Here is a 22,233-nt window from a genome sequence, read left to right on the forward strand (position 1 = left end):
AAAGTGCAAAAAGTAATTTTGCATCAAATGAAAAAAACATAAACTTTATCAGATTTATTTTTTACAACATTTATATTTATTGATCAAGGTAGGCTATTGTTAGAACAAAATTAATAGTAAATACTGGACAGTATTTCAGGCATGGGGCAAATTGGTTTCTGGTCTTTATAAGCCACAATGACCCTATTAGGAAATGTTTTAAAGGCGTTTCTTAGCATTTTCAAAAAAAAATATTTGTACTCCCTACTGAAAATAGCTTAATATGATGTCCCAAAGGAATTCTGTCTGCCTCATAAAATTGCTTTTAGAGTTTTCCATTTCTGACCTCCTCCTTCCAGATGAACAGTGAATGTATGGTGGAGTTTTGTGCAATTCTTTCGGTAGAGGAATTTTGCTACGTTAAAATAATTTGTTAATTCATTTTCATGGTGAAATAGAAATTACTCATCTTGATTCCTAATATGTTCAACATAACATCACTTTTCACATATAAAGACATAGGTACGAAAAAGAAGCATTCTCTTGCTTCCATCCATATGCTAGCCTGCTTGAGCAGTCGTGTACTGACTGTTGAAAGCATGACCTCAAATTCCAGCCATACCACTTCCCAGATGTGTACCGTTCAGCAAGTCACTTGCCCTCTGTAAAATAGAATCACAGTGGCCACCACCAGAGAGAATTGCTGAGGGGAGTAAATGAGAATGTAAACGTAGATTGCAGCACAGCACCCATCATGCGGGATGTTTTCAATAACTGTGGGTGATTTTTTTCTATATTATTCTTTTTCTGGATTTTGTTAACTACATCATATATTTCTAAAACCAATACTCTGTTTTTGCTTAATAAAACGTAAATCTTCTGTAAGTAATAATTATAGACTGAATGTCAGTTTGTGACCAAGCACAGGATATACTGAGGCCATTGTCTGGTGAATACAGGGTTTATAGATGACCAATCTCAGTAATTTAGAACCTAACGTGGAAATTAAGATAAATTTTAAAAATTCCAAAAATAGAACCAGTTGTTACGCAGTGTGATAAGCAAATTTGACACCTAAAGTCTTCGAATAAATGCACAGATATGGTTCATTGTACATTGAAGCTTTCATTTCTTTGTGTTAACAATTTATCGAGATAAGCAAATATAAACAAAATGAACACTGTGGGAAAGTGTGTTTGATATTTTAAAACTCTTATCAAACTAATGAATTCAAATATGTCATTCAGGCCATTATTAAAAAGTCAAAAAATAACAGATGCTGGCAAAGCTGCAGAGGAAAGGGATGCTTTTACACTGCTGGTTGGAATGTAAGTTCAGCCACTGTGAAAAGCAGTCTGGATATTTCTCAAAGAACTCAACTTCCACTTGACCCAGCAGTCTCATTATTGGGTGTACACCCAAAGGCATATAAATTATTCTACCATAAAGACATATGCACATGTATGTTCATCGCAGCACAATTCACAATAGCAAAGACATGGAATCAACCTAAATGCCCATCAACAGTAGATTGAATAAGAAAATGTGGTACATATACACCATGAAATACTATGCAGCCATCAAAAATAATGAGACCATGTCCTTTGCAGCAGCATGGATGGAGCTGGAGTCCATTATCATAAATAAACTAACGTAGAAACAGAAAACCAAATACCTCATGTTATAATTGGGAGCTAAACATTGAGTACACATGGATACAAAGAAGAAAATAATAGACACTGGTGCCTACTTGATGGGGGAGGGTGGGTGAAAGGTGAAGATCGAAAAACTACATTATTGGCTACTATGTTTTTACCTGGGTGGCAAAATAATATGTACACCAAACTCCTGCAACATGCAATTTATCTATAGAACCAACCTGGACATGTACCCTTGAAACTAAAATAAGAGTTTTTAAAAAATTCATTAGGTATCAAATTCTGAAAGACCAAACCAAACAAGATGGAAAAATTAGGAGTCATCAATGTTTCCATCTCTGCTGAACCATTTCCATCATACAACATGGGACAATTATCTCCTGTCTCGATCATAAAAATGAATAAATGAACCTTCTTTGTCTCTATGGTCTCCTCCAACAAACACGTCATTTTTCTGTTCCTTTGTAAGACTAAACTCCTCTTCAGGACTGTCTTGTCCTAACACTGCACTAAAAGCTGTCTTACCAAGATTACTAAAAACTCCTACATGGCAAAATGCACTTGCATTCTTCATTCTTCACCTTTCACTTAGTTTATTATTTGGTCTCTAGTCCACTACTCTATCTCTTGCCCTCTAAACACTGGAATGCTGCAGGTCAGGCTTTATGTGCTCTCTCTACTCGTGTTCCTTAGGTATCTTCATTCAGGCCTCAGCTTTTAAACGTATCTATAGATGGATGATCCCAAATTAGATCTCTAGCACTGAGGAGTCCCATGAATTACAGATTTGTATATTTAACTACTGCTTTCATATCTTGACCTAAATAAAATACAGGCATACCTCGGAGATATTGCGGGTTCTGTTCCAGACTACCACAAAAAAGTGAATGTCACAATAAAGTGAGCCCCACACAACGTTTTTGATTTCCCAGTGCATGTAAAAGTTACATGTTTACACTATACTATAGTCTGTTCAGTGTAAAATAGCATTATGTCTTAAAAATCAGTGTACATATTTTAGTGTTAAAATTGTTTATTACTGCAAAATGCCAATGATCATCTGATCTTCAGTGAGTCATATTCTTTTTGCTAGTAGAGGGACTTGCCTCAGTGTTGATGGCTGCTGGCAAGGGTGAGGGCTGCTGAAGGTCGGGTGGCTGTGACAATTACTTAAAATAAGACATCACTGAAGTTTACTGATCAAAGGACTCTTTCTTTCACAAAGAATTCCTCTGTAGCACGTGAGGCTGTTTGATAGCATTATACTCACAGTAGAACTTCTTTCAAAATTGGAGGAAATTGTCTCAAATCCTGCTGCTGCTTTAACAACTAAATTTATGCAATATTCTAAATCTTTTGTTGTTGTCATTTCAACACTGTTCATAGCATCTTCGCCAGGAATAGATTTCATCTCAAGAAAACACTTTTTTTGCTCATCCATAAGAAGAAATTCCCCATCTATTCAAGTTTTATCATGAGATTGCTGCAATTCAGTCACATGTTCAGGCTCCACTTTTAATTATAGTTTCTTGCTGTTTCCACCACAGCTGCAGCTACTCTGTTCACTGAAATCTTGAACCCCTCAAAGTTAGTTTTCCATGGGGATTGGAATCAACTTATTCTAAACTCCCATTCATGTTAATATTTTTACCTCGTCCCATGAATCACAAGTGTTCCTAATGACATCTAGAATGATTAATCCTTTCCAGAAGATTTTCTGTTTTGTTTATCCAGATCTATCAGAGTAATCACAATATATGACAACTATAGCCTTACAAAATGCATTTGTTAAATTAGACAACTTGAAAATAGAAATTACTCCTTGATCTATGGGCTGCAGAATGAATATTAGCAGACATGAAAACAGCATTCATCTCCTTGTACATCTATATCAGAGCTCTCAGGTGGCCAAGTGCATTGTCAATGAGCATGATATGGTTTGGCTGTGTGTCCCCACCCAAATCTCATCTCTAATTTTAATCCTTATGTGTCTGGGGAAGGGCCTGGTGGAAAAAAATTGAATCATGGAAGGGGACTTCCACCTTGCTGTTCTTGTGTTAGTGAGTGAGTTCTCACAAGATCTGGTTGTTACGAAGTGTGTGGCACCTCCTCTTGAGTGCTCGCTCCCTCTCTCCCTCCCTCCCCGCCCATCATGGTAAGACATCTTTGCTTCCCTTTCACATTCTGCATAATTGTTAAGTTTCCTGAGGCTCCTGAGCCATGCTTCCTGTTAAGTCTGAAGAACTGTGAGTCACTTAAATCTCTTTTCATAAATTACCCAGGGTCAGGTAGTTTTTATAGCAATGTGGGAAAGAACAAATACAGAGCACTAATCTTTAAAAGGATGCTTTTCTTTCTGAGCAGTAGATGTTAACAGTGAACTTAAAATATTCAGTAAACCATGCTGTAAACAACTATGCTATTATTCAAGTGTTGTTGTTTTTCCATTTATAGAGCACAGGCAGAGTAGATTTAGCATAATTCTTTTTTTTTTTTTTTTAATTTTTTTTTGAGATGGAGTCTTCCTCTGTCACCAGGCTGGAGTGCAATGGCACGATCTCAGCTCACTGCAACATCCACCTCCTGTGTTCAGGCGAGTCTCCTGCCTCAGCATCCTAAGTAACTGGGATTACAGATGCCTGTCATCACGCCCAGCTAATTTTTGTATTTTTTTAGTAGAAATGGGATTTCATCATGTTGGCTAGGATGGTCTCTATCTCCTGACCTTGTGATCCACCTGCCTTGGCCTCCCAAAGTGCTGGGTTTACAGGCATGAGCCACCACACCCAGCTGATTTAGCATAATTCTTTAGGGCCCCAGGATTTTGGAATAGTCTGTAGTATTGGTTTCAACTTAAAGTCACCAGATGCATTAGCCCCAAACAAGAGAATCAGCTTGTCCTTTGAAGCTTTGAAGCCAGGCATTGGCTTCTCTTCTGTAGCTACAATAGTCCTACATAGCATCTTCTTCCAACAGAAGGCTGTTTCATCTACATTGAAAATCTGGATGGGTGTAGTTGTCTATATTTGTCTACTTATTTAATTGTGTTTTTAAAATAATCAATATGCTAATTTTATTTTAGCAGCAGTTTCTTCAGCTCTGAGAGAAATATACTAAAGGTATAGGCACCTTCATCAATGATCTTAGCTAGATCTTCTGGATAATTTGCTGAAGCTTTTACATCAGCATTTGCTGTTGCACCTTGCACTTTTGTATTATGGAGATGGCTTCTTTCCTTAAACCTCATGAACCAGAAAGTTTTATGTAGATAAAACTTTCGTCCTTGAAATGACAATGCTAGATTGTATTTTAAGTAAATATTTAACTATTTAAGAAGCTGCTAAACTGTTTTTCTAAAGTGACAATACTGTTTTGCATTTCCACTAGGAATGTATGAGAGTTTCACTTTCTCTATATGATCAGTATTGTCAGTTATTATCATAGGCATGTAGTAGTATGTCATTAGGTTTTTCATTTGCTTCATAACTAATGAATTCTAGTGCCTTTTCATATAATTATTTGTTATATGAATATCTTATTTGGTGAAGTGTCAACTCATGTATACCTATATAACAAACCTGCATGTTCTGCACATGTATCCCAGAACTTAAAGTAAAATTTTTAAAAAGTAACCCCCAAAAAGAAATCTTGTCCTTTTTGTATTATGTTGCTGTTTTCTTAGTATTGAGTTTTGAGACATCCTTATATATTTTTGTCATAATTTACCAGATAAATGATTTGCAAGCATTTTCTCTCATTCTGTGGCTTATTTTTTTCAAAAGACACAATAATTTAATTTAGATTTCACTTTTAGGTATTGATCTATTTTGAGTAAATATTTGTATGTGAGGCATAGCTTAAAGATCTCTCTTTCTTTTTTTCCTTTTTCCCTCCCTCCTTCCTACCTCTCTCTCTTTTTCTCTCTCTGCATATTGTCTTAGTTCACTAGTGCTGCTGTGATAGAACACCCAAGACAGGATAATGTGTGAGGAACAGAAATTTATTTCTTAACAATTTTGGAGGCTGGGAAGTCCAAGATCAAGGCTTCTGCAGATCTAGTTGTCTGGTGAGGGCTGTCCTCTGATTCCAAGATGGTGCCTTATTGCTGCATACTCAGGAGAGGCAGAACACTGTCCTCATATGGTGGAAGGCAGAGGGCAAGGGGGTCAAATGTCGAGTGAATTTCATTCTATAAGGGCCTTAATCCCATGCATAAGGGGAGGAGCCCTTGTTACCTAATCATTTCTTAGAAGACCCACCTTTTAATATCATTACATTGGCCTTTAAGTTTTGACACCTGAATTTTGATGGAGATACATTCAAACTATAGCACATGTGAATATCAAATTCTTTTAGCACCAGTTTTTTCTGCATTGAATCACTCTTTCCCATTCAGTGTGATGCTAGCTATAGTATCTTGGTTGTTTGTTTTTTAAATAGATGCCTTTATCATGTTAAGTAATCTCTTCCTAGATTACTGAATACTGTTCTTTCTTTCATGAATCAATATTGAATTTTGTCAATTATATTTTCTGCACCTATTGAGATATTCATCTGTTTTTTATATGGTGAATTACATCAAGTTATTTCCTTTTTAAAAAAAAATTATTTATTATACTTTAAGTTCTGGGGTATATGTGCAGATTATGCAGGTTTGTTACATAGGTATATACGTGCCATGGTGGTGGTTTGCTGCATCCATTGCTCTGTCATCTACATTAGGTATTTCTCCTAATGCTATCCCTCCCCAATCCCCTCACCCCCTGCTATTCCTTCCCTAGTCCCCCACCCCCCAGGCCCTGGTGTGTGATGTCCCCCTTCCTGTGTCCACGTGTTTTCATTGTTCAACACCCAATTATGAGCAAGAACATGTATTTGGTTTTCTGTTCTTGTGTCAGTTTTTTGAGAATGATGGTTTCCAGTTTCATCCATGTCCTTGCAAAGGATATGAACTCATCCTTTTTTATGGCTACATAGTATTTTGTGGTATATATGTGCCACATTTTCTTTATCCAGTCTATCATTAATGGATATTTGGGTTAGTTCCAAATCTTTGCTGTTGTGAAAAGTGCCACAATAAACATACATGTGCATGTGTCTTTACAGTGGAATGATTTATAATCCTTTGGATATATACCCAGTAATGGGATTGCTGGGTGAAATGGAATTTCTATTTCTAGATCCTTGAGGAATCGCCACACTGTCTTCCACAATGGTTGAACTAATTTACACTCCCACCAACAGTAAAAAACCATTCCTATTTCTCCACATCCTCTCCAGCATCTGTTTTTCTCCAGATTTTTTAATGATCAACATTCCATCTGGCATGAGATGGCATATCAATGTGATTTTGATTTGCATTTCTCTAATGACCAGTGATGATGAGCATTTTTTCATGTGTTTGCTGGCTGCATATATGTCTTCTTTTGAAAAGTGTCTGTTCATATCATTTGCCCACTTTTTTGATGGGGTTGTTTTTTCTTGTAAATTTGTTTTAGTCCTTTGTAGTTCCTGGATATTAGCCCTTTGTCAGATGGGTAGGTTGCAAATTTTTTTTTCCATTCTGTTGGCTGTTGGTTCACTCTAATGATTGTTTCTTTTGCTGTGCAGAAGCTCTTAAGTTTAATTAGATCCCATTTGTCTATTTTGGCTTTTGTTGCCATTGCTTTGGTGTTTTAGTCATGAAGTCCTTGCCCATGCCTATGTCCTGAATGGTATTGCCTAGGTTTTCTTCTGTTTTTTTTTTGATGTTAGGTCTCATGTTTAAATCTTTAATCCATCTAGAGTTAATTTTTGTATAAGGTGTAAGGAAGGGATCCAATTTCAGCTTTCTGCATATGGCTAGCCAGTTTTCCCAACATCAATTTATTTTCAAATATTTGCCCTACATTCTCCTAATAAACCCCCTTTATTCATGATGCATTATTCTTTCTAACTACTGTTAAATTTCCTGGAAGGCATTATGTTAAATGAGATAAGCCTGACACAGAAAAATCTCCCTTATATGTAGAATCTAAAAAAGTTGAACTCAGAGTTATCAGAATAGTGAGTATTAGGAACTGGGCAGGGAGTTGGGAGATGTTGGTCAAAGGGTACAAAATTTCAGACAGGAGGAATATGTTCCAGAGATCTATTGTACAACATAGTGAATATACTTAATAACAATGTATCATATTCTTGAAAATCGATAAGAGCAGATTGTGTTTTTACCACAAATAAATATGTGAAATAGTGCAAAAAAATTTCATTTGCTGGAATTTTCTCAAGGTTTGGGGTTTATGTGGGATATTTAATACTGTATAGTTATTTTTTCTTGTAACATCTAGATTTTGGATTAAGGTAAGGCAGGCCTCCTAGATAAAGTGGGAAGTATTTCCTTGTCATAAATTTTCTGGAAGAGTTTGTGTACAATTGGTTTTATTTATTCTTGAATGTTTGGTACCATTTAACTATGAAAACTTTGGTGCCTGGAGTTTCAGGTGTGGAAGTTCTTAACTGTTATTTCAATTTCTTAAATAGAAGTGGGGCTGTTCTTCTCCTCTACCTGGGATTCCCTCCATTCATTGCCTACACTTCCCTTCCCCTCAACAAGAGTCACTACAACAAATCACTTCAGATCAGCTCATCTCTCACTTTCCCAAAGCTTTCCCTGACATGCACTCCTTTTTCAAGATTTCATCCCTTGTGCCCCCAATACCCTGTGCATGACTACTATTGATTTTATCATACAGTATATGAGAATGTTAAAATTTTCTCAATAAAATTTTTTCTGTTTAGAACTATGTCATTTTTTTAATCATATCCTTGGTATCTATACAAAGAAAACATGAATTTACACATATTACATATTACATCTATTACACAAACATGCAATGAAGATATAGGTGCATATAAGTGCATATATGTATATATGTATATTTACATTGGATATGTATATACATACTTTAACATATACATATACATGTAACTATGTACTTATGTACATATATGTAAGTAATTCTGCTATATACAGATATGTAAAAGTTATATATGATAGTCATATATATGTAAAAGTCTGTTTTTGCCAGTTCTTTAAAACAAAAATCATCAGCATCATAATTTATTGAAGTTGACTGCCCTTTCATAACTTTATGAGATTTAGAAAATGTTTGGAATAATTTTTAAGCTCATGAAGTTTGCTCTTGTGAGAAAAGCCAGGTTGAGGGCAATGACATTTCCACATTTTCTGGGGTTTAATTGAGAGAATAGAGAAGGCCAGTTGCAGTGGCTCACACCTGTAATCCCAGCACTTTGGAAGGCTGAGGAGAGCAGATCACCTGAGGTTGAGAGTTCAAGACCAGCCTGACCAACACAGAGAAACCCAGTCTCTACTAAAAATACAAAATTATCTGGGTGTGGTGGAACATGCCTGTAATCCCAGCTACTCGAGAGGTTGAGGCAGGAGAATCGCTTGAACCCAGGAGGCAGAGGTTGCAGTGATCTGGGAGTGCACCACTGCACTCCAACCTGGGCAACAAGAGAAATCTCTGTCAAAGAAAAGAAAAGAAAAAAGAAGGGAAGGAGGGAAGGAAAGAAAAAGAAAATAGAGGTGTGTATCAACCTTGTTATGACCATGGGCCATCTATGTAGTCACACACAAAAAAAGTGTCTAGTTTTCTTCCACATTTCTATGTGTCTTTTTTAGCATTTTCCTTTCTAAAAAACAGGCTCTGTAACTGGGCACACTTGAACCCAACAATTAGTCATGGATGTGATGATTCATCAGGCTGGCTTCTAAGTGCAAGCAGCCCTGGCCTTTCCAAGCTTTGACTGTTGGCAACTCTGTTTTCCCTGCTCTGAATCAGATGTGTATTTGTTTGAGTAATCAAGAAAGAACTGTCTGTCTTGTGACCTTAGAGGCTGGTGAAAGGGAGCAACTGAGTGTTTTTGGCACAGGAAGGTTAGCGAACAATGCAAATCTGTAGATCAGAGAGCACACTGCTTGGCTGCTGACTCTGGGCCGACTTGAATGTCACAGAATCCTCTGACTGCCGGCAGGGTTTTTCACCCTCTGCCAAAAGCCATTTTAATATAAGCAGAATAGATTTCAGGTATTCCAGAAACCATTTTTAAACTCTCATTGTGTTCATTTTGTTAAATTCTATACCTTCTAGTAAGACTTGCAGTCTTTCTGAAATGAGCACTTTGAATCTGACTGTGATAAGAGCCAGTGAGAGACAGCTTTACACATGGATGCCACTGGGAAGAAAGCACACCAAATAACCCTGCTGAGGAATGAATGAATCAGCCTAATGCAAATTAGGTGAGGAAACTGGACCACACAGAGGCGATGTTGAAACTTTCGAAGATGAGGGAGAGGGGTGATAGCCAGTGAGTGAGTCCGAGAACTTTGATGACAATAAAGCCAGAAGAATCTGGTAGAAGCAAAGGATTCACTCCTTATAATGAATTAACGCATCCCATTTGCCTGTTAATCAATGGGTGTTTTAAAGATACCAGTTACAGAAAGTCCAAATGTTCAATTTAAAAAATGCCTATTAGACAAGAAGGTCTGTCTCTCTCTCTTTCATCTCTGATTTTTTCTCTTGTTAGGGGTATGCAGGAGGTCATTAGAAGACCAGAGAGAAATGCAAACCCCAATGCAGGAAAACCTCCTAGTGGACTCCTCTCTGCCTTATGTTTGACATTCTTGAAATCTAGGCTGTCTGTCTTGAAATCTCTGAACAATGTACAACAATCTTTTGCTTGCCCAGGGAAACCTACTTTATTAAATGAAGTGAGCTGGGTATATACCTTTTTTGACTTGTGTTCCTAAGTGATCTCGTTCCAGATATGACTTGGGGACACTTGTATGTGCCGTTCTGATATCTTCCTAAAAGGAAATTATTTTGGAAGTAAAGTCACTGATAAAATCAACTCAGGAAAATGTACTTTGCAAATATGAGAATATGGGCATTATTAAAAGACATGCTCTAAAAATACCAATGGTTATTTTTACTGAGAGTAGTGTTAAATAGAATTTATGGGAGGCTATTGTTTTGGACTAAGCTCTTACACCAGGCCCAACAGAACAGACCAAACCAGAATGGAATCACTAGTTTTAGGTCCTCAAACTGGACTTTAACACCAACCAGTTTAAAAAACAAAACAAAAATAACAGATTCACAGCAGTCAATTAGAAAGGGCCCAGTCAACCCGAGCTGACATAATTGAAAGTCTCCCGCTCCCACTCTGCTGAATCCCTTTAAAGAAATTAACTTTGAAACAACCAGTCTGCTTTGCATTCCATCTGCTTTTTTCAGGTTCTTCTGCCTAAAAAGCCCACTGCCTCTGCTCAGCTTACTAGCGTGCCTTTCCATTTCATAGATGGGGTGCTGTCTGATTAATGCATCACTAATAAAAATCAATTAGATCATTAAACTAAATTTGTTGAAATTTTTACTTTTTGACAGTCATTACACAAGAATAATAAAGTAGCCTTAAGAAGAAAGTGAGAACATCTCATCTGAGAAATGTAAGACAGACAGAAAAAGGGTTAAATAATTGTATTCGAAAGCATTATGTAAAAGATAAACATGAAAGTTTAATCTGAAAGGAACAAGAGTTAATGTTATAAAAGGAGACAAAAATCAGGTTTCTTTTTACATCTCAACATGGAGGATATTCCTTTACCCCTGGCCTCCTATTTCATTGTGCAGAAACTTACTTCAACGTGTCAGTCCCAGCTCTGGCTATCCTGATTCACTCCTCCCTAGAGGGAATGAGCTCACCGGGCAGACTCTGCCCCTGTGGGGACTGTCTGGGGAAGGCCTGCCATTCTCTGGCTCTGCCTTGGAGTCACTGCTCTGACAGTCTCTTTCAGGGGTTATGTGTTGGAGGCCAGTGATGGTTGCAGATCTAAAGCCGCATTTCAAAATCTGCTCTCTGTGAGGCACCGGTCTGACTCCTTGTCTTTTTTTCAGTTGGTTCCGAATTCAGTTAGGAAAGGGAATGGCTGTAGACCCTGCTAAAGCTCCAATAGCTGATTAAAAAACAAGATTCTATGACATGCAAGAGGCATATCTAAGTCAGAAAAATTAAATGGAATTTATTTTGCTGAGAAGAAATGAACTGGGAAAAGAAAAACCAAACCTCTTTATGTTTATTTGTTTATACTGATGTAAGACATCAGAAAGGCAGCCGTATTAAAGAGAATCAGCCTGGAGGGAGCTTAAGACTTCACTAAATGGGGATTAATTGACCAGAGGAGAACTGGAAGTTTTAAAAACCCTGAAAGAAGAAAAGAATTGTAAATTTTGCTCCTTTTTCCTCCAAAAGAGAGTAAATGCACATGTTTGAGAGGAAAGTGTGGCCATAGACATTGTGATGCCATGTAGTAAAATCAGACTCCAGACCAAGCAAAATCAATTTCATGCTTTAAGGATCCATCACTATGAGAGGCCATGAGGCTGTGCCCCCAGACACTTCCCAGTGAACCTGAGGAGGGAGTGTTCTCTATGGGTAGGAGAGAGCTTCACTTTGGAGAAAAGGTGAAAGAACTACCAGAGTTAGAGGCTGGAGGGAAAGAAGTGACAAATAAAGGGAGTGGACAATGGCTTGACCAAAGACAGGCAGAGCCACTCCAGATCTCAGATGAAGTACTATATTCATTTAGACTAAGTAAAAAATGATGATTTCTTAACTGTTACTATAACTGAACACTGTTCGCTGAAAACTCTGCTATTGGTATGGAAGAATTCAGTGGGGACTTTAGAATGACAGTGTCTTTAGCTACAAAACAAGGGACTGAAACTCAGACCCTTCTGTAGCTGCTTTATCTGGCAAACAGTCTTATCCTCCACTACCAGCCCCCTGGATGAAATAGACCTGGTTGACGCATACTCATTCAAAACTCTATTGAAATGGCTTCTCCTCCAGAAGGCTTTCCTCATTCATTTCAATTCCTACTCCCCTCACCAACCTTACTTGTCTCCTCTCAGATTCTGGCTGGCTGGACCAATATTTAAGAACTTGAACTCTACAGTTAAAACAGTCTCTGCAATTTGCTGTCTGCGTGATCTTGGGCAAGTTATTTAATCTCTCATAATTTTAGTGTCTTCATGGATAATATCTGGCAAATGACAGAATATATTCCCTAGGGTTGTTATGAGCACTAAATAAAATAACGTACATGGAGTGCTTGACACTGTGCCTGGACACTGCCTAACTCAGTTCCTGGACTCAAAGGTGGTCATAATTACTGAGCCAGTCCTTCTTCTTCTCTGGCATGGTACTTACCACTCTAACCCTTTCCACCGTCTATCAGCCTATCTATCTACAGTTCTGTTTGTATGGGGACATTAAATTGGAAGTTGAATTCCTAGTGCCTGGTACATCATGAGGCACCATAAATGTTTGTTGAATGAGTTCAGAGAGTAAGGCTACTCCATTCTCTACTGTAAATAATACTGATGTCTGTGCTGTATTTTAGAAAGGACACAATTAGGCAAGAATCTGCCCAAGTCAAACAATATCATTGTCTATTCTTTAAAAAAATATTGAAAAAGGAAATTCTACAATCTCCTTTGGTAACATTCTACAGTCAACGTTTTTTCTAAGTCAAACATACGCCTCCACTTTAAAATGAAAAACTATCTTCTAATTTTTTTTTACATCAGTTGAAAAAGATAACATCTGTTTTAATTCCCTGTGTTCTCTCATAAATGTAAACATTCATATTGGCTGTTTCTCATTCTCCCCTTATTAAAATAAACCTATTTCTTTAACCTTTTCAAATAATCTTTTCTCTTCATGCTTTTTGATAATTGTGCTTCTGAAAAATACTGTGTCATACTGCATAAAAACGGTGAGACAATTTTTGAAGTCTCAGAAGTGGTTCATTTAGGCTGAGGGAGGGTGGTTCATGCCTGTAATCCCAGCACTTTGAGAGGCCAAGATGGGTGGATCACCTGAGGTCAGGAGTTTGAGACCAGTCTGGCTAGCATGGTGAAACCCTATCTCTATGAAAATACAAAAATTAGCTGGACGTTATGGCCAGTGCCTGTAATCCCAGCTACTCAGGAGGCTGAGGCAGGAGAATTGCTTGAACCTGGGAGACAGGTTGCAGTGAGCTGAGATTGTGCCACTGCACTCCAGCCTGGGCAACAGAGAGACTCCATCTCAAAGAAAACAAAATGATAAAAGTGGTTAATTTACTATCTGAAAAGGATACATGTAAAAACAGTCTGCTTGTTGAAAAACTACATTTATTCAGAAATAGTGGTCCTCAAAACATTGAATTAGGGGCAGTGGCTCATGCCTATAATCTTAGCACTTTGGGAGGCCGAGGTGGGCAGATCATGAGGTCAGGGGATCGAGACCATCCTGAGCATCATATTATGATATCATTATTATAGTTATCGTTAAGACATTATAAATATAGAATCCATATTATAATAATGTATATAGTAAGTTATATGTTTCTATATTTATGAGTAACATCTTAGTACTTTCAACCAGTTGTATTAGTTAGTTCTTACCTTTATAAAAATGTATTTCCAAGTGGTTGAATTATTAAGTGGATATATTAAGAACCTTAAAATGTTTTATCCTTTGGCACATTAACTATATTTCTAAAGATCTGGCTCAATAAGAATTATCAGTAGGATCATCACTGATTTAAAACAGTGAAAAAGTAGAGACAACCTAAATTCTGAGGCTAGAGAAAAGGTTGTATAGGATAAGAAATAATTTGTTTCAGAAAATTTCTTGTCCAACACAGCTTTTCCTAAAGAGTAACAGTGGCTTTACAAATTATTGTATATGCATTTAAAATAATATTCTAAAGTTTATTTCTGGCATTGGAAAATGTTCATGATATATAAAATGAAAAAGAAACTTGAAATTGTTTACTCAATATAAAAAATTTGCTTAAAACAACATTGAAATCAATTTGTTGTGGTAGGCATTTGTCATCTATGTGGCTGCCTATGGTGTAAGACTTAAAATTAAGGTTCAGTAGTATGTACCGTTTTGACATTTGGAATTGGGAGGTTCACAAATGGCCTAATTACATGTTCCCTTCTTTACTCTGCTCCCATGGATAAGGACCCTAGCCACACCATCTTTCTATCAGAGGGCCCAGACACGGCTCCGCTTATCCCTGAGCAGTGAACTTCAGTTCTTTGCCAGCCCATGGAATCATTCAAACAAGCTGATCACACCCTCTTGTGAGAACTAAGGGTCATTTAACCCTCTTGACACTACAAAGCCTGCCTCCCACAGCCCCTGCCCATCCCCTCTGTTCTTCAGGGTAACCCTCTATGGCCCTACATGTATACTGTGTCTCCTTGCTTGGGCTGTGAGTATATGATTAGGTATAATATGTTCAGCCTTCCCCATGACCATAGGGCAGGAATCTGTTCCTCACCAGCAGAATGAATAGGAGGCAATCAAACACCACTCCAGAACTATTTAGTACCTTTTTTATATTTGGTGAATTCTTACCAAAATATAGTGTCACAGTCAGAAGCCATTTTCCTAGTTTTCCTTGTAACTAGAATGCTCAAATGCGACAAGGTTTCCATCCATGCAGCTGCATGAAGCCTTGACCTGGAATGTGAGTGATTAGGCATTCAGTCCTTTCTCTCTTGATGAATGTGGCAGTGCTGCTTGCTATCTGGCAGTATATGTTCAGCAGGGGAGGAAGTTCTGTGATTCAGGCTCAAATATCATGGAAAGTTGTAATGTTTGCGAAGTTTCTGATATTGAAGCCAAGTTGTGGCAAGAGTGGTGTGTCTGGACATTGACCCCAGCAGAGTATCTTCTCACATTGGACCTCTGGCCCTCATAGATACTGCGAGGCACTATATTCTTTTACACATTCTTTTACTATTTGTAAAGTGTGAGTTGATTCTGCTATTCACAGTTTGGAACACTGATTAAAATAATAAATGGTATTAGAAGTTTTAGTCATCTGAACCCTTAAGGAAATGAAAATCTGAAGTTACATAACCTGGTTATGTCTGAGAGCCTTGAAAATAAAACTGATGTTAGATGTTGGGGACTCTGCCAACTCATAGCAAGCAGTGACAAAATAATTAATTTGATTTGCACTGATGATTACTTGAAATGACAGGTGTTAGGAACTATGTAAGTGTATAGTTCTCTGAAGTAGTTTTATGTGCACGAGAAAGGCAAAAATTGTGGGTGTACAATACTGACCCAATGCACCAAGAAATAACAGCGCACTGGGGAACTTACAGAAAAACAGTATGCTCATCATTCAAAATCTTTGGCTTCGTGCATACAGGTGCAGATATTTACCTTAATCATATAAAATGATCTTTTAAAATTTTCTAGTAATGGAACAATGGTAACGAAAAATAAAACTCAAAATTTTATCCTGAAAGTCACCAAATCACAAAATTAATTTAACTTGTAGTCTTCTCCTCTTGTTAAGACATTTCTTGGATAAAAGAAACCTATAAAATACAGTTAAGCCTGGGTATGGTGGCTCATACCTGTAATCTCAGCACTTTGGGAGGCTGAGGTTGGAGGATCACTTGAGGTCAGGAAGCCAGCCTGACCAACATGGTGAAAACTGATCTCTGCTAAATAAAAATGCAAAAATTAGCCGGGAATGGTGGCGCATGCCTGTAATCCCAGCTACTCAGGAGACTGAGGTGGGAGAATGGCTTGAACCCGGGAGGCAGAGGCTGCAGTGAGCCGAGTTGGTACCTCTGCACTCCAGCCTGGGCAACAGAATGAGACTCTATCCCAAAAAACAAACGAATAAATAAATAAATGAAAAATAAAAAATAAAAAATATAGTTAAATGGGAGGAGTCAGATTATGAAAGCGTATAAAAATCCCAGATTCCACAGAATTTTCTCTGTAAGCAGAAGCAGCACCATCTTCCCTTTGTCATGAGCGTGTCCACTGATTCCTTGGAAACTAATAACACCTTGCCTAAGATGGTTACCTTTTAAAGGGGACTTTTCCTCATTTCTGCCTGTACCACCTCTTACTGTGGTCAGTGTAACTAACATCAGATATCATCAATATGTCACAAGGCACCAATTTCAAGTAAAACAGAGAGCAGAAAGCTTGTAAACCATATAATTTGAAACACTTAATTTTTGATGACAATTATCTACAGAACATATGTGTGAATGAATGCTGAAGGGGCTAGACTAAGAGGGGAGACATAATAAATCAGGCTGAATTTGCTAATTTAAAGCATGTGTCAGAATTTCTTTATTCAGTATTCAAACTCAAGCAGAACTCTTTAGTTTTTTGGCTAAAACTTGGAGTTGCCAATGGCCTATATTAAATTAAAATATGAAGCCATGAATGAACTTCTTGTTGTAATGTAGATGAAGGAAATCATGTATACCAAGTATAGTGTCATTTCCATGAGTAGAAGACTATAATATTTACCCATATTTTCTCCCTTCATTATCATGTATTCATTAATACATTTCTCTTCCACCACCATTTCCATTTTTCTGTTTCATATGGGGAAGGGTTGGTAGTGGGTAACATTAGTATTTTAGTTCATAGCTTATAAAATATCAAGACATGATAGAATTAGAGAGGGAATTAATAAATTGAGGGGTCCTAACTTGAGATTAAAGGTAGTACCTAACGAGATTTTGATCATTTTGCTCAACACAGCATGAGTGTGTTTTATTTGTATTATAAATAGCTGCATAATGTTGGATGAAAAAATATTGTTGAGAAATTTAAATTGAAAGAAGGCTAAGTGTTGATGTTGGGCAGCAGAGAATAGTTAATAGCTGAACTCTAGTTTTTAATCCCCCCTCTTTTGTGGATAATCTATATTTTTAAAATATCTTTTCTATACTTTGGGAAGCCATAACTATATTTCCCAGTTTCTTTTATAGCCATAATTTAATTCTGGCATGTAATTCAATCATATGTATCCATAAAAATAATTAGGTGAATTAGAAGCATCACTTTTAAGGAAAAAAAGATGAGATGTGATTCTTTCATTTACTGCCTCAGAAATAAATTGGTTCCGATTTGAAAGCATGGTCTTGACCTGAGATCTTTATAATCCAAAAGAAAAATATGGAGCTAGGAGGAAGATGGATTTGATTCATTTCTAAATTTGGACCAGATGTTGAGAAAATAGTGTAGTTATAATAGGATGAGAAATCTTTATTAGAAACACACCTGTATCTATGCAGGTTTAATTTGTTTTTGGATTTCTGTTTGTACTTCTTTAGTACTATTTACTAGAATTTATTTTGAAAATATCAGCTTGTCATAGCTTTTCTATATGGAAGCAACTGAAAGAAATTTTCTCTGTGCTGTAGCCAAGTGGTAAAAAGTTGGGAGTTAGTCATGTCAGGAGCAATCAAGTACCAGGCTTCTAAGAGGAGGACAAAGCCGGGGTGAGAGTCAAAGACTGCTTATATAACTGGAGACCTTTTGGAACTCTCTTCTGCTCAAACCTTGGAAGGAATGGCTTTGTTTTAATTAAGGAAGCCAATACCTACAAGAGGAGGTGAATTTAACTAATGTTTGTTGGAAAGAATTCAGGTATATAAAAAAGGTAATCCCAGAAGTTTTAGGGGAACAATTTGCAGAATGAAAAAGCAAAATAGAAGTTTAGTTGGGTCAGCATAGTGTTCAGATCTAATTGAAAATACTGCTTTATTGATTTTTGAAATCTTTATTTTAATAAAATATGCATAAAGCAAAGAGCATGTATGGTAAATGAACAGTTCAATAGGTTTTTGCAAATTGAAGACACGTGAAACTAGCACCCAAAATAAGAAACAGAGCATTGACGGTATCCCAGAGACCTCTCATTTTCTCTTCCCCTCTCAGTCATGATCACCATCTTGACATCTGATACATTATGGGATATTACATCATATGTTATAATCATAGTTTTTAATATGTATCATCTTATATTAATTTTGACTTTAAAAATTATGTATAAAAGGAACCATGCAGTATGTGTTGTTTTGTATCTGGTTTCTTTAACTTAGTTTATTTTGTGAAATTTATTCATAGTGCTGCATGAGACTGTAGTCATTTATTCTCATTTCTGTAAATTATTGAATTGTACAGTATTGTGTGTTCTGTTAATGATCGTTTGAGTCATCTGTCGTATGGGATAGTATGAATTGTGCTGCCATAAACATTTATATATGTATTTTGGTGAACATACACACACATTTCTGTTGGGTATATATGCAGCAGTAGAGTTGTTGGATCATAGCCTATAAATAAGATTTAATGGTGTTTTTCAATTTTTAAATATTATATTTCAGACAAGGTATATGAAAATCTATAATCTTCAAACTTGCAAAGGAAAGCAATTTGGTTACTTTTGCAAACTAATAGTATGTGATGTCCAAAATACTTTTTGATTTTTTTGGCTGAGATGGAGTCTCGCTCTGTCACCAAGGCTGGAGCGCAGTGGCGCGATCTCAGTTTACTGCAACCTCTGCTTCCCAGGTTCATGCAATTCTACTGCCTCAGCCTCCTGAGTAGCTGAGATTACAGGCTTGCACCACCATGCCTCGCTAGTTTTTATAATTTTAGTAGAAATGGGGTTTTACCATGTTGGCCAGGCTGGTCTTGAACTCCTGACCTCGTGATCTGCCTGCCTTGGTCTCCCAAAGTGCTAGGATTGCAGGTGTGAGCCGCTGCACTCAGCCTAAAATACTTTTAATAAAATTAGATTTATTCATCTTCTCTGTTATGATCAACTTAAAATATGTTCCTTTGTTTTTCAATGTGTATCATCTTTGCTAGCTTCAATTATCCCAAAGTAACATATGGGTCATTACATTATTAATAGACACAAAAATAGGCTCTTACACATTCTTCTACAGTCATTTAATAATTTGAAGATGTCATGCATTTACTTAATAAAAATCATTGAGTCCCTACTGTGTGCCAAATGCTTTACTTCATGTGGAGATACAGCAGCAGACAAAGTAGAGTTCCTGCTTTCATGAAGTTTCCATGCTACTCAGACGAGAGGGACAATAAATGTGTCAAATTGCAAAATGAAGAAAAATGAGGTGAGGAATAGGTAACCTGAAGTGATGTGAGTGACTTAATTTAAATAGGGTGGCCTGAGACATCTTTCTTGAGAAGGTGACATGATAGCAGAGACCTGAAGAAGCTGAGAAAGCTAATATCTGGGAGTAAATCAATGAGGGAAGAGTGGACAGCATGTTTTAGAAGCAACAAGGTGGCCAGTGTGGCTAGAGCTGAGGAAATCCAGGGAGAGAGATAGGATAGAGGTCAGAATCATAACCAGGCATAAGGCCAAGTGAAACCGTATGAGCTGAAGACTGCCATGAATTTCATTAGGATGGGAAATGATTGGAAGATTTCATGCTGAGGAGTAACATGATCTGACTTATGTTCCAGAAAAATTCTTTGCATTCTATAGCGAGAAGACAATGTAAGGAGTAAGGGTGGAAGTAGGGGGATCAGTTAGGAGGTTTTTGCAATAATTCAAGTACGAGATGGTTTGTAAGAATTTGGTGTTGGCAATATATTCCAGAAATATTTGAAAGGATAAGACTTTCTGACAAATCAGATGTAGAGTATAAGAGTAACACAGAAGAGAAGGAAGACTTTAGGAAACTTAGCCTGAGCAAGAGGAAGAATGGAATTGTGATTTACCAGGAAAGGAGAGAAGAATACGGAGGAAGAGGGTTGGGTGGTTGGGCAGAACCAAGACATGACATTTGAAATACCAATTAAACACCCCCACCCCTGACACATACACACACACACACACACACACACACACACAAGTTAGGAAGTTAGGTATTTGGTTGCATGACCCATTTTTATATTGGGTAATGAACTTAAAATATTTGAACACTGCTAAAGTGAAAGGTTTGAGTTTTTGGTTTATTTTGCCGAGAAGCAAGCATTCACCCCACTCTGAAAACACTTTCCTGCAGCACACACAGTCTATGGATAAGCTGAGACTATTAATTTACTTTAAACCATAGGTTCACATAAGGTTAAGCCTGAATGCAATCTTGACAATCACATAATTTAAATCTATCTTTAGATTTAAATTATCTTTTGTTGATGAAGAAACAGAACCCTATAGACAACCATTGATTTTGGGATAGTTCTGTGGCAGTGACATCTTAGTGCTGATTTAGTGGTTAATGCTCATTTTCTCTTCTTTGGGCATCCAAATAAACTATCCTCCCAGCCTCCCTTGCCATGTCACTGAGTCCCAGACAATTGAATATGTGCAACTCCCAGGTCAAACCATAAAATTCATCCTCACAATCCCATATGCCTCTCTTCTCCAATATGCCAACAGAATGGAAAAAATATTTGACTCCATGGATAGAGCAACAAGATGGAAGGTGCCTGGATTCCTGAATAACCACAATAGAAATAAAATTCTATTATGTTAAGCCTCTGAAAACTTTTTCATATGTGTTATAGCAGCTTGATTTACTTTAGAGAGTAGTCATTCTCTAAAGGGCATAGGCAAGATCTCTGCGGACTGAGAGGGTAGCCATTGATTAGAGTATGAGTGGGTAGAGGTACATCAGGAAAACATGGTCTAATCAGAACTTTCATGTTTTGAGGACTTAAAAGAAGCAGCTTCCTGATGATCAAGAGAAAGACTGTGAAAGAACAAAGATCCAGAAAGTGCTCGAAACCTAGCTTGTGACTTGGAAGAGGCTGTGCCCCAATGAGAAGGGAGAATGACCGTTGCAATGGACATTGTTCCAGTACCTATGACCATAGCCAGAAGAAAAAGCACAGCTTACCATTTAGCCTGAGTCCATGTGTCAGGCTGACAGATTCCTATGCTTCTGAGCCTTAGAACTTGAGTCTCATAGAAATGCATCTAAATACAGCCAAATAGAAGGCTTGAAAGTGACAGTAAGTCATTGTATCTAGAACTCAAGAGGACTTCTGAGAATATCTAGCTTAAAACTCTGTTTATGGAGGCAGAAACTGAATCAGGCTCAGCAAAGTGAAATGAATTACCCCAAGTCACACATGGCAGAGAAGTAGAAAACCCCAGGGTTCCAGTGCTCAACCCATCATGATACTTTACTTACTGGAGTTCTTGTCCAGAATGTATTTTCATCATAAAACACCATCTTTAGGATATGTAATTAACTTGAAGAGCAGTTCCACGTTTCACACTTTAACTTTAAATGTAAATGTTATTTACATTTATTCCACCATTCTCCTTAGAAATCTAATTTTAACATTTTACTAGTATACATAGAAGTTATCTCTACTTACTTTAAATTTACGAGTTCTGCCTTACTGATATTGCACCCCTATGATTTCTCTTTCTCCTTCTTAATGACTAATTTTGATACTGAAATACAGATACACCTCCCGGTTCCAGTGATTCTCTTGTTTCAGCTTCCCAAGTAGCTGGGACTACAGACGTGTGCCACCATGCTGGGCTGATTTTTGTATTTTTAGTAGGGTTCAATAGTCAAAAATCTAATTTTACCTCTTTCTATTGGTAATTGTAATCACTATTATAATTGCTGAATATGAATATGCTGAATATGCTAAATTTTCCCTCTTTAGGAATAACCCCTCTTTTCTTCAAATA

This window comes from Saimiri boliviensis, chromosome 10, assembly GCF_048565385.1.
Source record: "Saimiri boliviensis isolate mSaiBol1 chromosome 10, mSaiBol1.pri, whole genome shotgun sequence".
In the NCBI taxonomy this organism is placed as follows: domain Eukaryota; kingdom Metazoa; phylum Chordata; class Mammalia; order Primates; family Cebidae; genus Saimiri; species Saimiri boliviensis.